The sequence below is a fragment of the Petaurus breviceps genome, unplaced genomic scaffold (assembly GCF_028583685.1).
Source record: "Petaurus breviceps papuanus isolate PSGF00001 unplaced genomic scaffold, PetGlider_PUasm1.0 176, whole genome shotgun sequence".
NCBI classification, from domain to species: domain Eukaryota; kingdom Metazoa; phylum Chordata; class Mammalia; order Diprotodontia; family Petauridae; genus Petaurus; species Petaurus breviceps.
The window spans coordinates 33,448,483-33,471,188 of record NW_027185771.1 but is presented as its reverse complement, the minus strand read 5'-3'; the positions used below and the strand labels follow the sequence as shown (position 1 = coordinate 33,471,188).

General features: G+C 37.2%; 1 protein-coding gene and 1 pseudogene across 3 annotated transcripts in view; one reads left to right on the top strand and one right to left on the bottom strand.

Annotated features, from left to right (window-relative positions):
* Window positions 1–22,706, bottom strand: part of WWOX (WW domain containing oxidoreductase) — a 1,292,857-nt gene that overhangs the window by 1,100,598 nt on the left and 169,553 nt on the right. The gene's annotated exons all lie outside the window — the stretch shown is intronic.
* On the top strand, window positions 22–13,530 carry LOC138159497 (polyserase-2 pseudogene; annotated as a pseudogene).

The window sequence follows — 22,706 nt, the reverse complement described above, 5'->3', positions numbered from 1 at the left end:
TTTTTTATTTAACATATCATTAACCATGCATTTAAATACCACTGGATTTGAGGACAGAAAGAGCCTTAGCAATCATCTAGTTCAATGATTTCACTTTATAGATCATAAATGTTCATGAACTGAAAAATGGCTAAACAAGTTGTAGCATATCATTGTGATGGAATACCATTATGTTGTAAGAAATGACAATGTGGATGATTTAGGGAAAACCTGGGAAGACTTATAAGAACTGATACAAAGTAAAGTGAGCAAAACCAAGAGAATATTATATACAGTAATAGTAATATTGTAATGATAAACACTGTGAAGGACTTAGGTACTCTGATCAATACAATGATCTATGACAACTCCAAAGGACTCATGAAGAAAAATGCTATCCTCCTCCAGAGAGAGAACTGATAAACTCTGAGTGCAAATTAAAGCATATTTTCCCACTTTATTTTTCTTCTCTTTCTTGTGGTTTTTTTTTTTTTGGCAATATGGCTAATGTGGAAATATGTTTTGTATGACCACATATGAACAATGGGAATCATATTTCTTGCCTTCTAAATGGGTGGGGAAGGGGTAAAAGGATGAAGAGAATTTTTAGATGAAAATAAAAACTTTATTAAAAGGAGAAAAAAACTTTATTCAATTCTTTCATTTTTTTTCTATTTTCTCTTTCTGTTAGATTTGTTAAGGTCCGAAAGTGGCAAATTGAAAACTCCCATTGATACAGTTTTACTATTTCCCCTTGCAATTTAATTAACTTTTCTTTTGCATATTTAGATGTTATGACAGTCAATGTCACATATTGAGTTTTGATTTATTATCAATGGTTCCTTTAAGCATAATGGAGTGTCTGTGTGGAAGCATATTAAAAACTACCTTCTCTATTTCAAATAAAAATATTAATAAATATTTTTTATCTTAATTCTTTCCAGACTTGTCACCTTAGAAAAGTTTGTAAAAGGGCAAAAATAAAAGCTAGATCCATGGGAAAAAAGGCAGAAACCAAACTTATAACATTAACAAGTGCAACAAAATGCTTGTCTAATTAAGATTACTGTCTTCACTATTCCCTGAAGTGATGAGAATTATAACTCACCTATATGTGGTACCCTCTTTCACCATTCTAAGGAGATTAAGGTGTTGACTTATTGGTCAATGAAAAGATCTCTGATTATTCTAGAAAAACACAGGGCAAATCAGTCTGACTCTATAAGCCTCAGGTTTTTAATTGGTATAATGAAGAAATTAGAATGGAAGATCTCTTTCAAGTCTAAATCTTATGATTCATTATCTTATTGTTTGTTTCTTCTTTCACTAAGCACTATGCTAAAGAAGGTTTTTAGTTCACTGAGATTCCAATGACTTATATAGGTAGCTATAATATTGTGATGAATTAATTTTTATTCAATTTTGTTTCAGTAGAAGCTGGGTATTACAGACATAGATAAAAATAAATGCATTAATGAAAGCAATATCAGTTCTCTGAGGTAAAATGACAAAAACTGTTTTTAAACTTTTAGAAAAATAAGATTAATGTTATATTTCACCTTTCAATATTTTTAAAAAGACTATTTTCTATTTTTGGCTATAAATTTTACTATTTCATACTGAATCAATAATTAAAATTGCAAATACAATAATGTAACAATGGCTTTTTAAAGCTTACAATGCAAATAATAAAGGAATGATGCACTAAATATCTTTAGATAAAACATTATGTGCAGCAGATAGCTAGCTTCATGGGAATAGGGACACAGTAGAAAATGCAATGAAGACCTAGGCTCAAATAATTCTGGGAAATTAATTTCTCTAAGCCTCATTTTCCTCATCTCTAAAATGGAGGACAATGGGGTTGTGATGAAAATGTCTTTAAAAACTATAAAGTGCTACATAATCGTATGTATTCAAATATAGAAATATAAATAAATAGGGGGTGAAGATCAATTCTAAAGAGATTCAGTGCAATCACAGCTCAAGTGTTAGTGTGAATAATGACCAACTACTCAATTGGAATGTTAAACAATCAACCAAATGAAGACACAGCAGGATTTTGAGATCTTTCAGTCAGGCTTTGGTTTTAATGCAGCAGTGAGATTATAGATTATGAAGTTCCATTCTCTGTGAGCATGAATATACATTTAACAAAGCACTAGGAGTATTCTATAATGAAGAGCATAGGATCATTGTACTTAGAGCTGAAAGAGATCTTAGAAACAGTCTAATTTAACCATCTCTAATCCGATTCAATAAGTAGTTATTAAATGCCTATTATGTGCAAATCATTGTGCTAAATGCTAGGGATTATTATATAATATTGCTGTAACTGTCATCATTATTATTATTATAGCTATTGTTTATATAGCACTTATTATGGAATAGGCACTGTAACAAACACTTTATAATTACTATTTCATTTGATCCTCATAATAATCCTGTGAGATAAGTGCTATTATTATCATCATTTTAGACATGAGGAAACTGAGGCAAAAGGAATTTAAGTGACCTGTACAGCTAGTAATTGTCTGAAGGCAGATTTGACTGCCTAACTCCAGACCTGGTACTCCATTGTACCACTTCAGGTTCTAAAGATTAAAAAAAAATTCTTGACCCCAATGATTAGAAATTCTACTGGAACTTATGCTGTAATGATACTAGAATGTGAGTATGGCAAAAAGAAAGGCCCACTCATCTGGAGAATGGAGTGCAATGGGGGAGGAGAGAAAAAGGCCCAGGAGGTACCATGAAGATAGCACTTCAGTTGGGTGTTGATGAGAATAAACGTTTCAATAAGTTCAATGGTTCACTTTGTCTGCTATACAAAGGTTGCATCTACCCTCATAACATCTCTCATATATATACCTATGTCTCCACTCACTCAGTGGCCCCCCTGGTACAGGTTCTCATCACGTTATGCTAGACTATGACATCAGCAAGCTGGATGACCTTCCAACCTCAATTCTAACCCCACTCAAATCCATTCTCCAATCAGATGCTGAAATGATTCTCCTTAAAGGCAGCTCTAACCATATCAATCCCCTTCCCCCCAACCCTGGATAACTTCAAAAGGCTTCTTATTAACTCCAGGCCTGAATATACAATTCTGCCTAACAGTACTAGTAATTAACAGTTATGAGTGATTTATGGTTTCAAAACTGCTTTACACATTTTATCTCCAACTTGGGTCTCTTCCTGATTTTCCATTCTCCTTACACTTTGCTCCCCTCCATATGCCTAACTCTCCAGTTATGCAGGTCTTCTCGCTGCCAGCACTGAGCAGTACTGCACACCCATGCCTTTGGTGACAGCTGTGCAGCACACGTGGCATGCTCTCCTTCCTGATGTCCACCTTTTCCTTGCCTTCGAGGTACAACTCAAACCCCATCTTTTGCTGGAGAGGCCTTTCCCAGTCATGTCTTCCCCCTGAGACTTCCTTCCATTTGTACTGCACATGCCTTACATGTACATGGCTATTCACATTAGAATGCAAAATCCTTAAGAGAAAAGATAATAGGTTGTTTTTCTGTACTTTGTGTGCCTAGTACTTAGCAGCACCTGGCATAGGATAAGTACCTAATGAATTCAATTTTTTTTTTTGCTTTTTTTTGGTGGGGGAAGGCAGGGCAGTTGGGGTTAAGTGACTTACTCAAGGTCACATGGCTACTAAGTGTTAAGTGTTTGAGGATGGATTTGAACTCAGGTCCTCCTGACTCCAGGGCCGGTGCTCCAGGGCCACTGTGCCACTTAGCCACCCCCCTAATAATTCTTGATGTCTGATTTTGCAGGATGAGGGAAAAATGCTGGCTGCTCTAGGTGCCCTCCCTTCTGCTCCTGGATGGCGGCAGGATGTCATCCTTAAGCCCGACACGGATCAAGCAGGACTTTTTGGAACCACTCTTGTCATTCAAATGCCAAGGAAGCATGCACTTAAACCGGGTCGAAGGAGGCTGTGTTGCATGGTGGTGTCAACATATCTCTGCTGCAGATGGTCAGGCCATTCACAAACTTCACAGATTTGGCACTTTGGGTTCTGGGAAGTTAAGTGACTTCCTGAAACTCAAACAGTAATAAGAGCAGCAGAGTCAGTAGTTGAACCCAGGTCATCTAACTCTGGATCTAGAGCTCTTTCTACTGTACCAGCTGTAGTCTTCCCTGATTATCATAAAGAATATTATTTTCTACTGCCATACAATTTCATCTGCCATAGCATCAAATGAGCTCTTTCTCCACATAAATAAAGAAATAAAGAAAGTTGTTCATTCGCAAAACTGTGACTCACCGAGTTAAAAAATTAAGTTGTACAGATCAGAAATGTAATCATAGGAGACAAGCTCGGAGAGTTTTTCAATCACTGTGGGACTGCATCAATTTGCAGTCATGTTATATTAAAGAGAGAAAAGTCTAGGAGAGTCTCCTGGTGTCACTTCAGATTAGATTTGTTGTTGTTATCAGACTGTGCATTTTGGAGTCTTTCTTACATTTTAAAAATATCGTCTAATGTGGCTATGTGGTGTATGAGGAGATCCAGTCAACATGTGACTCGCTCTGATTGTCCAGAGATTAAGAGGCTGCTCAAATTAACTTGGAAATTCAAAAATGCACTTTTCTTCCAGAACCATATTAACATATTAGCATGAACTAACTACCTTGGAGTAATGCAATGTACAGTGACTGAAACAGAATAATTTTGAAACTGTTACACTTAATTTAAGAGTTATACAAAATTCAATTTGTCTATTTCCCTTCACATATTCCAACACATAGGAGGTGACTGAAAATTTATTTACATTTAGTCTAGATTTTATATTAAGAGTGACTTCTATAACTTCACTGAAATCTTGCTCTCTCCCAAGTATTTAGTTTTGTGTTTCACTGTTTTCTGACCACATATGACTTGCATAAAAGTAACATTTTGCTAATTTAACTGACTAAATTTTAAAATGTGATGGATACAATGGTGACTAAAAATACACTATTTTCCTCCATAGCCACTCATATAACAAATAAAAATGACAGTTGGAAAACAACTGGACTAGGAAATGCTAATGAATATATATCACTGTCTATACATTATACTCAAAATCAACTTCAGAAAAAAAACTTGCAAAAGATTCCATCTTTAAGTAAACTGGATAAGGAATTCTTTGTATTGAACCTGAAACTTGTGCCCTGCCAAGGGTCCCAATTTGCCTCAAATCTGCTTGCAGATAATCTTCCAAGCAACACCCTCCTATTAATTACCCAAAAGGGTTGTGGTGGGGTGATTGGCTGCTCCAGGATGAAGTCAAAACAGGTAACACCTATGACTGCCATGCTCTAACAAATCCACATATTTTTTATAGAAGAAAACTAAGATCATTTGAGTTTATTTCATTCTTTTAAAAACCATCCCAGTGAAGTTATACATATGCAAATTATGGGAGACTTTAACATAAGAATAAAAATGCACGTTATCTAAAAGGCAATAGAAAAACATAAGGTTAGTACAAGAAAGTCTGTTAAGATATTACCAACTTATACATTAAAAAGGGCTATAAATGATACTGTCAAAAACATGGATCACGCCCAGAGCTCTGTCGTCCCCAGACTCAGCAACATCATGGTCCCAATTCTGCTCATTCTCCTGCTACTGGCCCTCCACCCCACCCCAGGAAAAACACAAGATCCAGAGTGTGGTTGAATCCACCCCTGGCCCCGTGCTGTGGGTGGCTCCGAGGCCATGCCAGGAGACTGGCCATGGCAAGTGAGTCTGCAGATAGGTTTCCACATCTGCGGCGGCTCCCTTATTACTGAATCCTGGGTCGTCTCTGCTGCTCACTGCGTGATAGAGAAAGGGACTGTGAGTGATGCGGAGAAATTTGCAGTGTACCTAGGCTTGCACACACTGAGGATGCAGGACAAAGGACAGTACCGGAATATAACAGAAATTCTGATCCCGGATAATTACACTGACGCAGAGCTTGGGAGTGACATTGCCCTGTTGCATCTGTCTGAACCTGCCAACTTCACAGAGTTTGTGCAGACCATCTGCTTGCCCCAGGCCAATCACCATTTCCCCCACGGAGCCCCCTGCTGGGCCATAGGCTGGGGAAACATACAGCAAGAGATATTTGTACCAGAACCACAGGTGCTCCAGGAAGTCCAACTTGAAATCATTGGACCGTCAACCTGTCAGTGTCTCTTACACTCCAGTGGCCCATACAATACCACAATTGAGCTACTGCCAGGAATGATATGTCCTGGCTTTAATGAAGGCAAAAAGGAAACCTGCCAGGGAGACTCTGGCGGTCCACTGGTCTGTGAGGAGGCAGGTCAATGGTTCCTGGCTGGAATTACCAGTTTTGGCCATGGCTGTGCAAGGAGGAACCGTCCAGGGATCTTTACAGCTGTTGCAGCTTATGAGAGCTGGATCCAGGAATGAGTCACTGGTGCTTCCTTCCCTGAACAACCCCAGCCTGTAGCACCAGATATGCCAGAAGAGCCCCCTAAGAACTGTACCCTTGCTTTACCAGAATGTGGGAGTGCCCCCCAACCTGGTCATTGGCCCTGGAAGGCAACTGTAGTTACCCCAACATCTAATCCCTGTCATGGTGTGATGGTATCAGAGACCTGGGTCCTTGTACCAGCAAGCTGCTTTCTGGGCACAAAAAGGATACCAGTCTTGCAAGTCATAGTAAACAGAAACTACACAATGGATCATGGCTATGACTTGGCCCTTTTGGAACTGGAAGTGTCTGTAAACTTGACAGAAGACACCAGGCCTGTGTGCTTGCCCTCCTCACACCACTACTTTTTGCCTGGGAGTCGTTGCCATCTGACCCAGTGGGGCCCCGGAGATGTACCTTCCGTCAAAAATGCCCTGCTGGAGGCTGAAATGATGACACACTGGTGGTGTTATTGCCCCCACGGCCAGGAGGGGGAGGAAATGGCCAAGCCTGGAATGAACCCCAGAATCCTGTGTGCTGACTACCTGGAGGAGGAGATGAGCAGCTGCTGGTTCGGTAGCTGCTGGGGCCTACTATTCCAAGAATCCGGGACCTGGTTTCTAACAGGTGTTTCAGAGTCCACAGAAAGCTGTCTTCGTCCTCGGGTCTTCTCCCCACTCCAACTTCATGACCACTGGATCAGACATGTCACCCTCACAAACTACCTAGAGGATCAGCTGGCCTGGAACTGGGGAACTGCAGAAACCCCAGCCTGTCCCCTCAAAACCAAATATGGAGCTTGCGGCCTTAGACAAGCTAAATTAGAGAATAGTAATCCATGGCCCTGGATGGCAGAGGTGCATGGTACCAGTGGTAAAGCTTGTATCGGCAGCCTGGTGATCCCTAGCTGGGTCCTAGCAGCTACTCATTGCGTAACCAGACAGGCCTCCACAACAGCCGATCTTCAGGTTTACCTGGGTACAGCAGGGTTCCAGGGCCACCAGGTGTCACGGGCAGTCGCCAGTATTTGATTACCACCTGGTATGGGATCTAGAGCACCCCTCGTCCTCCTGAAACTAGAGACCAGAGTTGAATCCTCCCCCTCTACCCTCCCAGTTTGCCTCCATTCTGGACCTCCTCCAACTGACATAAGCTGCTGGGCTGGAAAGACTCTGCAAACCGAGTTCCCTTGGCTGTTCCTGTCAGTGTCTTGTCCCCTGAAGACTGCCGCTGTCTCTATGATGATACGCTGCCCAGTGGAACCATCTGCATCCAGTATTCTAAGGAAACAGAGGACAGATTTAAGATGGACTCAGGGTCATCTCTCCTGTGCGAAGAAGAAAGTGGCTCCTGGGTCCTTGTTGGGATATCCCTGAAGGGAAACCAGGGGCTTTTTGCCCCTGTGGGAACCCAAGAGCCCTGGATCTCCCACACTGTGGAGGAGGCAGCCTTTTTGGCAATGGCCGAGTTCAGTCCAGTCTTTCATCAGACAGCCCGTAGCCTTTGCCCCGCAGAACTTAGCAGTGCTGCAACAGTTCCAACAGTTGCTGTTCTATTTTTACCTGTTTCTACTTCTCCGATTCTGAAAGAGGAAAAGGTGCAAATGTCCCCTGTTTCTCTTCCTCCCCATCTTCTTGCTGGAATGTGCCCAGACCAGTTCCAGGCTAGGAACCTCGAAAGCTTCCCCCCCACACACCTTGTGTGACAGTGATGGGTGATGATGGAACTGTTCAACCCTAGGTGTCTAATTGGACTCGCATTCCAACCACAGCTAATTTGAGCCAAAGAATCCTGGGGGTGGAATGAATACCTGGGTAATAAACACAATGCCAACATTGCCAAGAAAAAAAAAAACATGGATCACTAGAAAAAAAAGAAGACTGGTCATGTAATAAGACCATGGGCTAACATATTAACACATGGACCACCCAAATGCTTCTCTAAAGACAAGGAAATATTTTAAAAATCAGAGGTAGGCCACTAGTATATTAGATGGATTTCCTATAGAAAAAAATTACATAAAGACGTAGATGAAAACTGCACAGAATGAGAAAACACAGATGAAGACTTGTTCTAGTAAAAGAAATATTTGTACCAATTGATAATCACAAATTCTACAAAGTGTCAAACATTCATTCTTTTAGGAAGCCAAAAAATTTATTAACCAGTACTTTGGGTAATAAATTTTTTAAACAATTTTTTTTTTTGCTTTGAAGTCAGAACTTGGCTTCAATCCTGCCTCTGTCATCGAAGGCACACAGTGACTGCAATCAAGTCCTCTAACATACCTGGGTCTCAATTTCTTTATGAGTACGTAAGACTGTTAGAATGATTAGCTGATTTTAAACCTTTGAAAAGAAATATGATGCTCCCTGAATTCCATATGGTTCTTTCCCCTTCAGCTTTAGGGATTTTATTTTTTATAAAAATTTATAAGCTCAGTGACAGTTGTTTCAAGTCCCTAGATAGGAAAATTTCCCAGATTCAGGCAAAATTAAAGTTGCCAAAAATATTTGTGTAAAGAAAAAGCATATCATATTATAGGGTCTGTGGATAAACAGCTAATGGAAAGGAGGAAGCTGATGAAGTCTGATTTCTTAGGACTTCCTCCAACCTGAACTTTCTGCTCCTGATTGCCTAGGTATCTACCTTCTTTGTCACCATTCAGTTTACCTTTGCTGAAAAGGCACACACTTCCAGTTCTAGAATTCTCAACTTGATTAATAATTAATAATTTACAGATGATTCTTGTATGCATGACTATTTCTAGCCTAATGGGACATACTTCCTATCTGGTGTGGTTTCACTTCATCCAATGGTATTAAACAACTTCAACACTTAGTCTAATATCTTTTAACTGAATGATTGATTGACTGAGACTTGTTCTCACCTAGATAAAGTATTGGAGTTTAAATGGGGCAGAATAGCTTCAACCCTACCATTAGGTGTAAAATGGGGAAACTGAATTAAATCACCAGCAAGGTCCCTTCCAGTTCAAAAAATGCTAATCCTAAAATGACTTCTTACATAATTTTTATACTGTCAGTGAAATGACCTTGGGTTCTTACATAATTTTTATACTGTCAGTGAAATGACCTTGAGTTCTTGAAGGATATGACAGCAATGTAAAAATTCCAACAGGTTCAAACAAGATGTTGAATACAGTCCCAGCAAGAGAATGCACCTAATGTCTTAGAATCATCCTTGTTAATCAATCAATCAATAAGCATTTAAGTGCTTACTATATTCCAGGCAACATGGTTCAGAAAGGCTCATCACTACAAGGCTGGTCACTTTTATGGCCGTGACAATATATGGAAGAATAATGTAGCAGGTGGGATTTGTATAGTTTAACCAACTTTAGTTCCTAGAAGCTAGTGAACTCTTTAGGTAGGAAATACTAATCATTAACAATAATAAATACCTAGCATTCGTATGACATAAAAATTTACAATGAATTTTAAATATATCATATATTTTTACTGTGACAACAGCTTTTTTGCAGATGATGTAATTTAGACTAAGAGAGGTTAAGATGACCTGTCCAAGTACCATTCACAGCTTGTAAATACCTGAATATAAACTCTGGTCTTCCTGATTCCAAGTACAAAACTCAATGTAGTATCACAGAAATGTGTGAAAATATTTTTCCCAGTTGCCTGTTTCTCTTCTAATCTTTACCTATGTTAGCTTTGTTTCTGCAAAAACTTATAACTTTATTAAAATTGTTCATTTTATCTTGTGTGAACCTCTCATTCACGAACTCTTAACCTGCACACATATCCAAAAGCAATTTCCTCCTTGCTCCTCTAATTTATTATGCTCTGAACTTTTATATTGATGCCATATATCAATTTGGAGCTTGCCTTGTCATATTGAGTGACATTGTTCAAAAACTAATTTCTGTCAGGTTATTTTCCAGTTTTCCAAGCCGTTTGTGTCAAATAGTAAGAACTTTCCAAAGTAACTGGGGTCTTTGTATATATCCAAACTATGTAACTATGCTTGTTTGCTTTGGTATGTTTTATATATATATGATCTGTCCAACAGAACAACTTCCATTTTTTTTAAACTCTGATAAATCCTATATCCACTGCACCACTTAGCTGCCCTTCATTAATATAGTGCTGAATAAACTCATTTAGGTAGTATTGCTGTTTTAATTATATTGGTTCCACCTACTCATGAGCAGCAATTTTTCTGCAACTATTTATGTCTATCTATATTTCTGCACAAAATATTTTCTCTGAAGATATATTAACCTATCTATGTACATGGCAAGCAGATAGGTACACCTCTTCCTTCATATTGAAGGATACAGTTTCCTCTTTTTCCCAATTAACAACCATTTAATCTCCTTTCTACCACCACCACCCCACACACACATATACACATACCCATTAAGAGAGAAAAAAAAAAGAAAACCCTTGTAAACAAATATGGATAGTCTAGATGGGGGAAAATTTTCCATATTTAACATGTCAAAAAATGCATGCCTCTTTGTCATTTCAAGTTCATCACTTCTCTGTCAAGAAACAGGCAACAAATTTCACCATTAGTCCTCTAGAATCATGGCTGGTCATTACATTGATCAGTGTGTTTAAATCTCTTAAAGTTGTTTGTCTTTACAATGCTTTTATTGCATAAATTTTTCTGGTTCTACTCACTACACACTTATATGAACTGTATCTGTTCAAAAATTTTTGTATAAATTGATTTCTCTTCATATTCCTTGGAACTGTACCCTTCATTATTTCTTACAGCAAATTTGTTCAGCCACTGATTAATGAATAAACATTCCCTTAGTTTCCAGTTCTTTGCCAACATACATACATCCAAAACCAAACAAACCTGCTATAAACATTGTTGTACCTACAGGTCTTTTTCCTCTTTCTTTTATCTGTTTGAGTTAAAGACATAGTAGTAGAACTTTTCATAATAAAAGTGCTAATAATTAATATTTTAAAGCACCTACTGTTATTCTAAAAGCTTTACAAATATCATCATGTCTGAGCCTTACAACAGCCCTGAGAGGTAGATGCTATTATTATTAACATTGTACAGTTGAGAAAAATAAGGCAAAAAGAAATTAGATGATTAGCCAAAGGTCACACAGGAAGCATCTGATGCATGATTTGGACTCTGGTTTTCCTATCTACCATCCCATCTAGCTGTCTCTAAATCACCTGGTTAAAGGGTATATAGGACACATCCTGGGTTAAAGGATGGATGTAGTCTGGTAACTTGGTATGCATACTTCCAAACTGCTTTCCTGAATGTTTCATCCAAATGATATCTCTACCAACAGTTCATTATTGTGCCTGTTTTTCTGTCACCTCTCCCACAATGGTCATTTTATTTTTCCCCCCATATTTCTCAAACTAGTGAGTATGTAATGGAACCACAGAATGCCTTTAATTTGCATTTCCCTAATTATTAGGGACTTGGAACTTTTTTAAATATTGATATCTTGGATTTCTTCCCTTTAAAACTTCTTGTTAGTATATCCTTTGACCTATAGAGTTGTTTTGCCATTTACTTCATCTTTTGGGGAAAATGAATCATAGACTTTATATCTGAAAGCAACCTTAGGATCACAGATCTATAGTTAGAAGCACTTCAAAGGCCATATAGGTAAAAGCTCTTGCTCAACAGAGGAAGAAACGAAAGCACAGCGATGTATATTGACTTGTCCTAAATCGTGCAGCTGTTTAAGTGGCAGAAACAGGACCAACAGAAATCCTAATCTGCTTCCAGACTCAGTGATTTCACCACTACCACCATCCCTTAGAACTCTGAAACAAGAGAGCAAATATGCCTATATGGCTATTTTTTGTCTAGGGCATTCAGGCCCTATAAGAATGAGGTCCCAGTTTCTTTTTACATTCTCCTTGGAATTTCTTTAAGGAAACCAAGCACTACACGTGATCAGATTCATAAAGAGAATTAGCCAAAAGTATTATTTTGGGTTTGGATGGATACACAGAAAATAGTGTGGTTCAAACACTTGAACTGGGAATCTAGTTCCAGCACAGTGGAAGATCACTCTGGGAGATCACTAGCAAAGTCTAATCCTGGGTTATCTTGAGAAAGGGAAGGGAGAAATAGGTGAATTCTATTTCTGCTGTTTTTATGAGACCCATGTGCTGTGAAAGCCTTCTCTAATCCCCTAATTGTTAACATTCTCTCTCTCTCTCCTCCAAATTATCTGCCTTTTCTTGTCCATGACTGATCCTTCAAGGAAAAGATCGATCATTTTATTTTTGTGTCTATGTCCATGTTGCCTAACACAGTACCTTCTACATAGTAGGCACTTAGTAAATGTTTAGTGAAATTAATTAAACATTAAATAGCTATAGACATAGGTATTAGTATCACTAAACACTAATAAATAGAAAAAAAACAAACAACAGCAAACATTAAATTTACCAAAAAGCACTACTAAAGAGTTTGGGGCATAAATGATGGATTATTACTCTTTAGTTTAACAACAACAAAAATAAAATCAAAGTATTTATTTAGTTCCATTAACAGAAAGTGTGCAGTGAATAAAACAATCAACAAACCAAAAAACAAAACAAAACCAAGCATTAAATGCTTCCTAAGTATCTGGCACTATACTAAGTAAGTTCTAGAGATACAAAGTGCATGTAAGGAGGATTTTGTTATCCTTCTTAGCTTAGTTTCTCAAGATTCATGGCCATGGTAATGTCTAATTTCTAGGCGTTAGGTAACTCCCAGAATAAGAATGCATGTACCTGCCTCAACCAGCCCCCACTGAGGCATGAGGGGATTTAGAGGAGTACACAAGCTGTGCCTGTCTCAATCCTATCGAGGCATAGGGGTAGCTGTCCCCACTTCTTGCCAGCCCCTACGAGAAGTGTGATTAGGGAATGCGATAGGAGCTAGTGCTCCTATTATCAGTAACCTTTCTAGAAAATTAGACTAGAATAAAGCTGATGATTAACCCCTCCAAAGGTGTCTGCCTGTCTGATCAGATCAAGAGTGAATGTGTTAGAGCCTAGAGTCCCAAACTTCCAGTGACTCCTGTGTGTTATCTGTGAAACACAAAGCAAAAAAAAAAAAAAAACAGGATGCCTCCTCTAGAGGCTTACATTCTAACAGGGGACAATGTATATAAATAAGAATATGCAAGATAAATACAGAATAAATGCAACCTTAAAGGGATAGCAAACTGGGGAAGGCAGGAAAGGTCTCCTGGAAGATGTTTCTGGAGCTGAATCTTAAAGGAAAACAAACACTTGAATTGCAATGAGGTTAACACCAAGAATCAAAAAAAGTTATATAAGCTGACAGTCTCATGATACAGTACATTAAAAATTCTCTGTAATATCGACTGCCTGGAGCTGATGCTTCCTCGTTAAATACAGTGCAGTTCAATTAATAGCTCTTCAATATACAATTTAATTTTTCTTTCATCTTGATCCACAGCCCAGCTTAAAACTGAGGAATGCTAAAACAGATGTATTTTGAATATTGAAACAAGTCCTTATAAATAAACCTATCAAGCTTATAATGATTTCTGTCACAACATGACAAAATAGATAACCTGAATGCTGATGACTTATGCTTGGGTATCATTTTTCTAACATCATGAAAGCAGAGATTTTTTTAATATTTTCTGGTAATAACCTTTTTGAATCATCTCTGAATGACGTGTTTCTGTTTGAGAAAAGTTTAGTCCTTTTTTCTAGGTGATGATGGTTCAGAAAGAAGAAAAATTGCTATTCTGCTTCTTGCATGTAGAGGAAAGACATGTAACTTATAAATGAATTATGAAGGTCTTACCCTTGGAAAGACATACATATTTCATCATAACTGCTATCCATAACATTTTTCCACATACAGTATTTATATTTGTACACAATTATTCAGATTTTTATCTCAGTAAGCATGTACTTTCATAAGCAAATAGCATACTTTCCTTTAACCTAGAAGGCATAAGAAAAATGCACACAGAAGGTACTCCAAAGTGAGCCAGCACTGTAGGAACCTATTATGTTTACAAAGAAATACTGTGAATCAAGTGATTTCTCAAAGGTATATAATACCACATTCAAAATGGCTAGATGTGCTGTTCATCAGAGAAGGGAACATTTTACTTTGGACTAGAGGCATTTTCTGCTATTGAAACACATTCATAACAATATACTTGACAACATTTAATGCCTTGGGAAGAAGCATTGTAATGACGACCTAGTTGGCTAACAATCACCAAGAGCTGTTTGAAAGGAACAGACTACTCCTTAAGTGAATAAAAGTGTCAGCAGAGACAAGCTAATATCAAATTGGCTTTAGATAGTCATTCATGTTTCTGCTTTGAAAATTCAGAGTAGTATTCACTCCAAATACCAATCTATGGTTAAAAATGTCACCATATCACAAAAGAATAAAGGAATTTATTTTAAATTTAGTAGTTAGATGCCAAAAAGTTTCATTTTCATATCAGACTATAGACTTTTTCAAATTCAAATGTAATTTTAAAATAAATTAAATGATTTGGCTTTTATGATTTATAGATGACAATTTTATTCAAAAGTGAACACTTTTTGTTGACAGTAACTAAGTTTAGAATTTGTTGCCAGAAAACAAAAAATAAATTATGAATAATACAAGATGTCTCATATTGTCTAAACAGATTAATTCTCTAGTAATAAAACATTCTAATTACTATTTATAATGCATTATGATTTACTAAAACATTTTCCTCCCAACAATGCTGAGACAGGTAAGGGATATAATATTAAACCTATTTTACCAAATAAAAATCTGAGGTGGAGAGAACATAAATAGTATGGAGGAAAGAACATTGGTACAACTGGACCAAATGCCATATACTCTTTAGTAGACTTTTACATATAATTCCAAATTGCTTTCCAGAAAAACAACTCCAACAGTGCAACAATGTACCTGTTTTGTCATGGTCCCAACCAACATTGCCATATGGGGTTTGGGTTTTGTTTTTTGGGTTTTTTTTCCATCTTTATCATTCTGTCCTACCCCAAGGAGATCATAGAAAAAGGAAACAACCTGATATATACAAAAATATTTCTAGCAATTTTTTGTAGTCACACATAGAAATCTAAACTAAGGTGATGCCCATCAAATGGTAAATGTCTATGGGATGGCTATGGGGCGGCTAGGTGGCACAGTGAATAGAGCCCCGGTCCTGGAGTCAGGAGGACCTGAGTTCAAATTTGACCTAAGATACTTAACACACACCAAAAAAATTAAACTAGCCATGTGGCCTTGAGCAAGTCACTTGACCCTAATTGCCCTCCAAAAAGCAAAAAAAAAAAGTGAATGACTGAAAAAGCTGTGGTAAATGAATGTAATAAAATATTACTATGCTGTAAGAAATGAGGAAAGAGACAATTTCAAAGAAAACACAGAAAAACATGTACAAACTAAGGTAGAGTGAAGTGAGAAGAATTGAAGAAACATTAATTGTATTAAAATTTTTTTTAATTTAAGACTTGTATATACTGATGAGCAATGAAATTGGTAAAATCAAGAAAACAATTTATAAAATAACAATACTTTAAAAACAACTTTTGAAAACTGGAAGAACTCTAATCAATGTAATGAACACCAATGATTCCAGAAAACTGATGATAAAACATGCTAACCACCTTTTCATAGAGAGTGATAGACACAGGGTACAGGATGAGATAGACAGACAGACAGACAGACAGATAGACAGATGGATGAATATATATTTATACACATATATAAACAAAGATATGTATTATGTGTATATCTATCTATTGAGACACATACACACGCATATACACATACACATACACACATGCACTAGGAGTCAGAAGACAGATTCAATGTCACTGGCTAGGGATATAGCCTTAGGCAGGTTTCTTCCCTCCCCTGGCCTCAGTTGTTGCATGTTCAGTAAGCTTCAGAGTCAGAAACTGAATCAGGTCTTGAGTGACAATGCTCGCTATACTATACCATTCTGTCTGTTAGGATAAGACAGAAATAAGTGTATATATATATATATATATATGTATATATATATATATATATATACAGTCCACACAAGCAGAAAAAGCTTAAAAATCAGCACTAGTGAACTAGTCCACATTTTGTTTTTACCACTTTTCTTCTTTTGCTATAATTCTACTCATACGTCTTTTGTAGTAAATTAGACAAAAGTGACAAGAGTTTTTAATTGTCAGAGTTGTCATTTAGCATTTATAGTAATTAACTAGTCATTACTTCAAGTATGTACATTAATTGGTTTGTTCAGAAAATCTGCAACACTGCAAAATTAAAAATAAACATAACTAAGATACAATTCATAAGCTGCAGTTACAACTGAAGAGTTAGAAAATATTTCTTACTATTATATTTTATTAGCTATAGTACACATTAAATGGGGTGTGCTATGACTAGCTTCCTAAACACCTACATTTTAAAATCTAATTAAATAAATTAATTAGCAATAAACACATATATTTTTCTGCTATTTGCAATATCTACATATTAAATCTAACAGAATGAATAAGTAGATCATGAAATAACCACGTGTTTTTCTAACGGTTAATAAATATGCAGGTTTTCTATCATTTTGAGTACATGTCAAGATATGTTTCTATAGTCTCTAATGTTAAGCATCTTCCATAGAGTTATTAAACACAGACCTTTGGTCAAAACTACTTTGGGAACTCAACTGCCAAAAAAACACTTTGATATGATCTTAAACTACTTTCTTTTTCATGGAAAGTATCTGTTAATTCAAGCTAATAATTACTGTCTAAGAGAGACAAAAATAATAATATATAGAAGAGTGAATTTTGGCACAGTAGACATAATGTTGTGCCTGGAGTCAGGATAACCTGAGTTCAAATCTAGCCTCAGACATTCAGTAGCTTTGTGACCCTCAGCAAGTCACTTAATGTCTATTTGCCTCAGTTTCATCATCTGTAAAATGAGGCAATGGTAGCATCTACCTCCCAGGGTTGTTGTGAGGATCAAATGAGGTGATAACTATAAAGTGCTTAGCACAAAACTCGGTGAATAATAAGAATTAAATAAATGTTGGTTGTTATTATCACTATTATTATTATTAAAATAGACAGAAAACACAAAAATCATACCAAGAACTCAATTCAACTCAAAAAAAAGTTGACTATAAAAAGAATAGGGAGCTAACCTCAAAGTCAATGCCGGAGGCAACATGGAGAAGTAGGGAGAAAAAAAGTAGCCTTGAACCTGGGTCCAGTAAATCTAGTATCTTATGTAACTCTGTTGTGAACTTTGGCAATTTTAGGCATGTAATTCCCCCTCTTTGAATCTCGGTTTCCTTCTCTAAAGAAAATGAGGAGAGAGAATTAATTTCTCTCTACAATACCTTCCAAGTCTGAAATTGTATAATCCTGTGGAACCATTGCTACTGAGAAAGAAAAGGGATCTCTATAAAGTGTTTCTCAAATGCCTCTAGTTTATACTGCAATGAATTAAAAAAAAAAAAACAGAATCCAAGAAGACCATCTGTTCCTAATGGACACAGCAAAAAAATAATAATAATAATAGCTCATTTTATAGCATTTCAAGGCTTACTCCTTTGATTCTCCCCCAAGAGATGGGTAATATCATAGATATGAAAGATCTGAGGTTTAAGAAAAATGGCTCCAAAGGCCACATAGTAAATGACATAAGCAGTATTTGAACCAAGGTCTTCTGACTTCAGGTTCAGTTTTCTTTCTATCAGGATCAATAGGAAGAGACCCAAATAAAGTAATGACTGGTAAATATCAGACATTAGAATTTCTCCATGTATTTTTTAAATACACTGGCACATACTCAGGATCTGTAAGCATGACAATGTAATTCAATTCAAGAATAAATTATCAAAACACCTCATGGTTCCAGGTTAGATATCCCAGGAAATACAATGTCAAAGGTCTACCACTTAAGAAGGTTTCTAATAGAATAGGAAGGAATAGCATACGTACATGAATTAAAATAACTACTATGTTATCATGAAAAGATTCGTAGTAAGAGGACTTAGGTTCAGGTCCAGGCCATTTATCTTTGGGACGGTTATTTAACTTCTCTAGCCCTGTTGTTATAGTTTTTTAAATTTTTTTAAATTTTGTTATTTTGAACTTAGCAAACACCACATAAAAAGAGCATTCCATATACACTGCAGAGCAGTAGAAGGCTGTGCATATGGAAATGTGAATCTCTATCAAGTAAAACTTTCTTTTCTTTTAAGATACATAATAAATTTAACATGCAACTTTCAAAGCTGCCCTATTTTTGTGTCCTTTCTTTTGACCTTTCTTCTGTTCTCTTTTTTGGAATGGAGAAGCGAAAGCCCTATTCCTAACCTGTCTCTCCTGCCCATACCTAACCCTCCATCTATTCCATTCTGTTCTGTTCAACTGAATTCCCAAAGTACTTTTCACAAAAGGGTTATGTTTGATAACTCTTTGGGACATTCTTAACATTAAAATAAGTATTCCTAATCTTCTTTCAACTTCTGTCTCTGGATAATAAACTAAATTTTCTTGAATTCATATATTCATCCATTAGGGACTATAAAAAGAAGAAGAGAAGGGAAGGGAAAGAGGGGAGAGGGAAAAGTAGAAGGAAATACAATGTAAGAGGAAGGGTTGAGGGGAAGTAGGAGAAGGGGAAGAAAGGCCTTATAACACATGTGCATAGTCAAACCAAATAAATTCCCACAAAGGTCATGTCCCAAATGTATGTCCTCATTCTGTTCTTTCAGGAGGTAGGTAACATGTTTCAGCATCAGTCATCTGTAATAATATTTGGTTGGTGCACTGATCAGAGTTTTAAACATTTCAAAATTGTTTTTTTTAATGTTGTATAAATTGTTCTCCTTACTCTGCCATTCATTCTGCATCAGTTCATATCTAGGCCTATTTCCATATGTGTTAAAGACTAAATGATCACTAAAATTCTTTATACCTCTCAATCTTAGGATTCTGTAACAGGATTCCCTTTCACAAAAGGAAGGAGTTATTGCTGGCTGAGCAGTTCAGAAAAAACTTTGTGGAAAAAGCCACAGTTCCATGAGATCTGAAGCTGGAGCAATGAGTAGAAGTAACAGAGCACAGGATTAAGAGTCAGAAGACAGCATGACAGATGTGAAGTCAGAAAAAACTCAAAGGTTACCTCATCCAACACCTGAACAAAAATCCCTTCTACAAAATACTTCTCCCCACTTCTTTTCAGATGTGGAGGATTCTTTATTAATTAACAATGGTTCTCTAGGAGAGGTGGCACAAGGGATAGAGAGTAAAATGTAGGTGATTTAAAAACAAAAGATATACATAAAAATTTTTTAAAGCTCTTCTACATCATTCAAGACATCACCTCACCCTTGCTTAAAGAATTCTAAGGAGTAGGAAGCCACTCTTTTCTGAGGCTATCTATTCCATTTTTTGGAAAACTCATAGCTTTAGTAAGATTTTCCTTATATCATGCCTAAATCTGGTTGTCTACAACTTAAACTTATTGTTATTACTTATGTTCTCTGAGACTAGGCAAAACAAGCTTTTTCCTCATGACAAACCTTCAAATACTTGAAAATGACTTTCATGTTTCCTTGAGTATTCTTGAGGTTAAACATCACAAGTTCCAACCACTGATCTTCATGTTATTCCTTATATAATGTCTAAGTGCTTCACCATCCTGGTCTCTTCTGGGTGCCTTCCTGATTGTCAATAAAACTTCCTAAAATATGGCATCCAAAACTGAACACAACACCTCAGAACTGGTATGACCAAGACCAAGTACCAAAGGATTAATCTGATCTCCCCAACCTCGTTACTGATCCTCCTTCTGCCCTCTGAGACCAGGAAGAACAAGCCTAGCCATCCTTTACATAGCCCAAACTCACATTATCTTTCTTGGTTGCCATATCACACTTTTGGCTCATACTGGGTTTGCAGTCCACAAAATTATGAATCCAGGGGTGGCCAGGTGGCGCAGTAAGAACACTGGCCCCAGAGTCGGGATGACCTGGGATCAAATCTGGGCTCTGATACTTAGCACCACACCCAGAAATAACTGGCTGTGTAACCTTGAGCAAGTTACTTACCCCAATTGCTTTAAAAAAAAAAATTATGAATCCATCAGTGGATGGTTATCACAAATTTTACAGCATCTAATACATGTTCTCACTGTCTAATGTTGAGTGTGTTTATATTATAAAATGTAAGTAGTTTTAGGAATAAAGGGAAGAACACTTCATTTGAGATTTGGTTTCAAATACCAACACTGTATGACTGCATGACTGCCAATCTCAATTCTCTCCTCTGTAAAATGTGTGTAGGGGGGGGAAGGGTGCTATTCTAATCTTCAAGGTCCTTTTAAACGCCTAATATTTTATATAGCAAAGATGCAAGGATGGGTTATCACAGGCCCACTCTTGGAAATAAAGTGAATAAAAGACCAGAAGAAGCTAGAGTTTAGGGGGTCTGAAGGACAGAAGTATTGCATAAGGTTGGAAAAACTGATTAGCCTATGTTTGGAGGGCCCTAAATGCCAAAATATGATGTTAAGACTTTATTCAGTAGCTGTGGGACTCAAGCAAGTCACCAAGGGAAAAAATACACAGAAGAGAAGAGGACCAAGGACAGGAGCTCAGGGAACACCTGTGTTAAAAGGCAGGAAGAAGATGGGGGTGACTAGGTGGCACAATGAAAAGAGCACCAGCCCTGGAGTCAGGAGGACCTGAGTTCAAATTTGGCCTCAGAGACTTGACACACTTACTAGTCATGTGACTTTGGGCAAGTCACTTAACCCCAAATGCCCTACAAAAAGCAAAAAAAAAAAAGGCAGGAAGAAGACAAACAAGTAGTGAAAATGGTTAAAGAGATAGGAGCTTAACAATAATAACAACAATATTATCCCAGTATGTCAAAGACCTGTAACTTCATGGGTTTGGGTTCTCCCTCCATCTATGAGAGGTCACAATATATAACTTAAATTCTTTGAAAACTGCCTTAGGAAAAGAATGGTTGAGTGACAAGAGTATAGTCTCATAATTACTAATAATCACAGGCAGAATTTGAACTCAGGTCTTCCTAACTCCAAACAAGCATATTATCCAATATGTCACAATAGGATAATTAAGTATCACAGAAACCAAGGGAGAAGAGGAAGGGATCAATTACATTCAAGCCCTTTTCTTAACATTTACACTTCTTTTACATTCATCCTATCATTTATTAAAAACAAAACTACATTTTTGCCCACTGTAACAAACTGGGCATCATATTAGCTATTACAAAAAAGGTCAACAGAGCAATACTACAACATTAAACATTAAGCCATGAATGTGTCACATGGCTCCTTCCACAGAAGGTAATACATTCAAATTAGATGACAGTTCAACGGCATTTTAAGACTTAAAAAGCTTGGTGCTCACAACAACCTTGGAGTACTACTCTCCACATTCTACAAATAAGGACACAGACTCAGAGAGTTATGTTAAGTGCTGGGGATACAAAGGGAAGCAAAAGACAAGTGCCTGCTCTCCAGGAACTTACAGTCCCATGAGAGAGACAACCTGTAAGCAACAAGAGCAAACAAGATACACAGACCTAAGGATAAATCAGATTTTGTCAACAGACAGAAGGGAGAGAAGTTAAGGAAGGCTGAGAAAGGCCTCTTGTAGAAGGTGGGGCTTCAGCTGAGACTTGAAGGAAGCCAGGGAAGTCAAGAAGGGGAGACCAGGAAGGAGGGGGGAAGGGAGGAACAAAAAAAGAAAAAGAGAGTTGAAGGCATGGTGGACAGCAAATGACAATGCCCCAACCGGCGATGACGAGTCTTATTTAAGAAACAACAAGGAGACCCGTGTCACTAGAATACATGGGTGTGAGTACATGTAAGAAGACTGGAAGGGTGGAAGAGAGTCAGGGTATGAAAGGTTTTAAAAGCTAAACAGAAGATTTTATATTTAATACTGAAGGAACTAGGGAACAACTGGAGCTCAGTGAATGGTCAGTGCTATGGTCAGTAATTTAGGAGGGAGGAAGGGAAAAACTATTATGCACCTACTATGTACCAGGCACTATACTAAATGCTTTATAAGAATTTCATTTAATTATCACAAGAAACCTTTGAGGTAGGTACTATTATTATCCTAATTTTACAGTTGAGGAAACTGAGGCAGGCCGAGATTAAGCAACTTACCCAGGGTCAGAGAACCAAGAAATATCAACAACATGTCCAATTCTCTGTCCACTGAATCACTTTGATCTTTATGAAGATTGATTT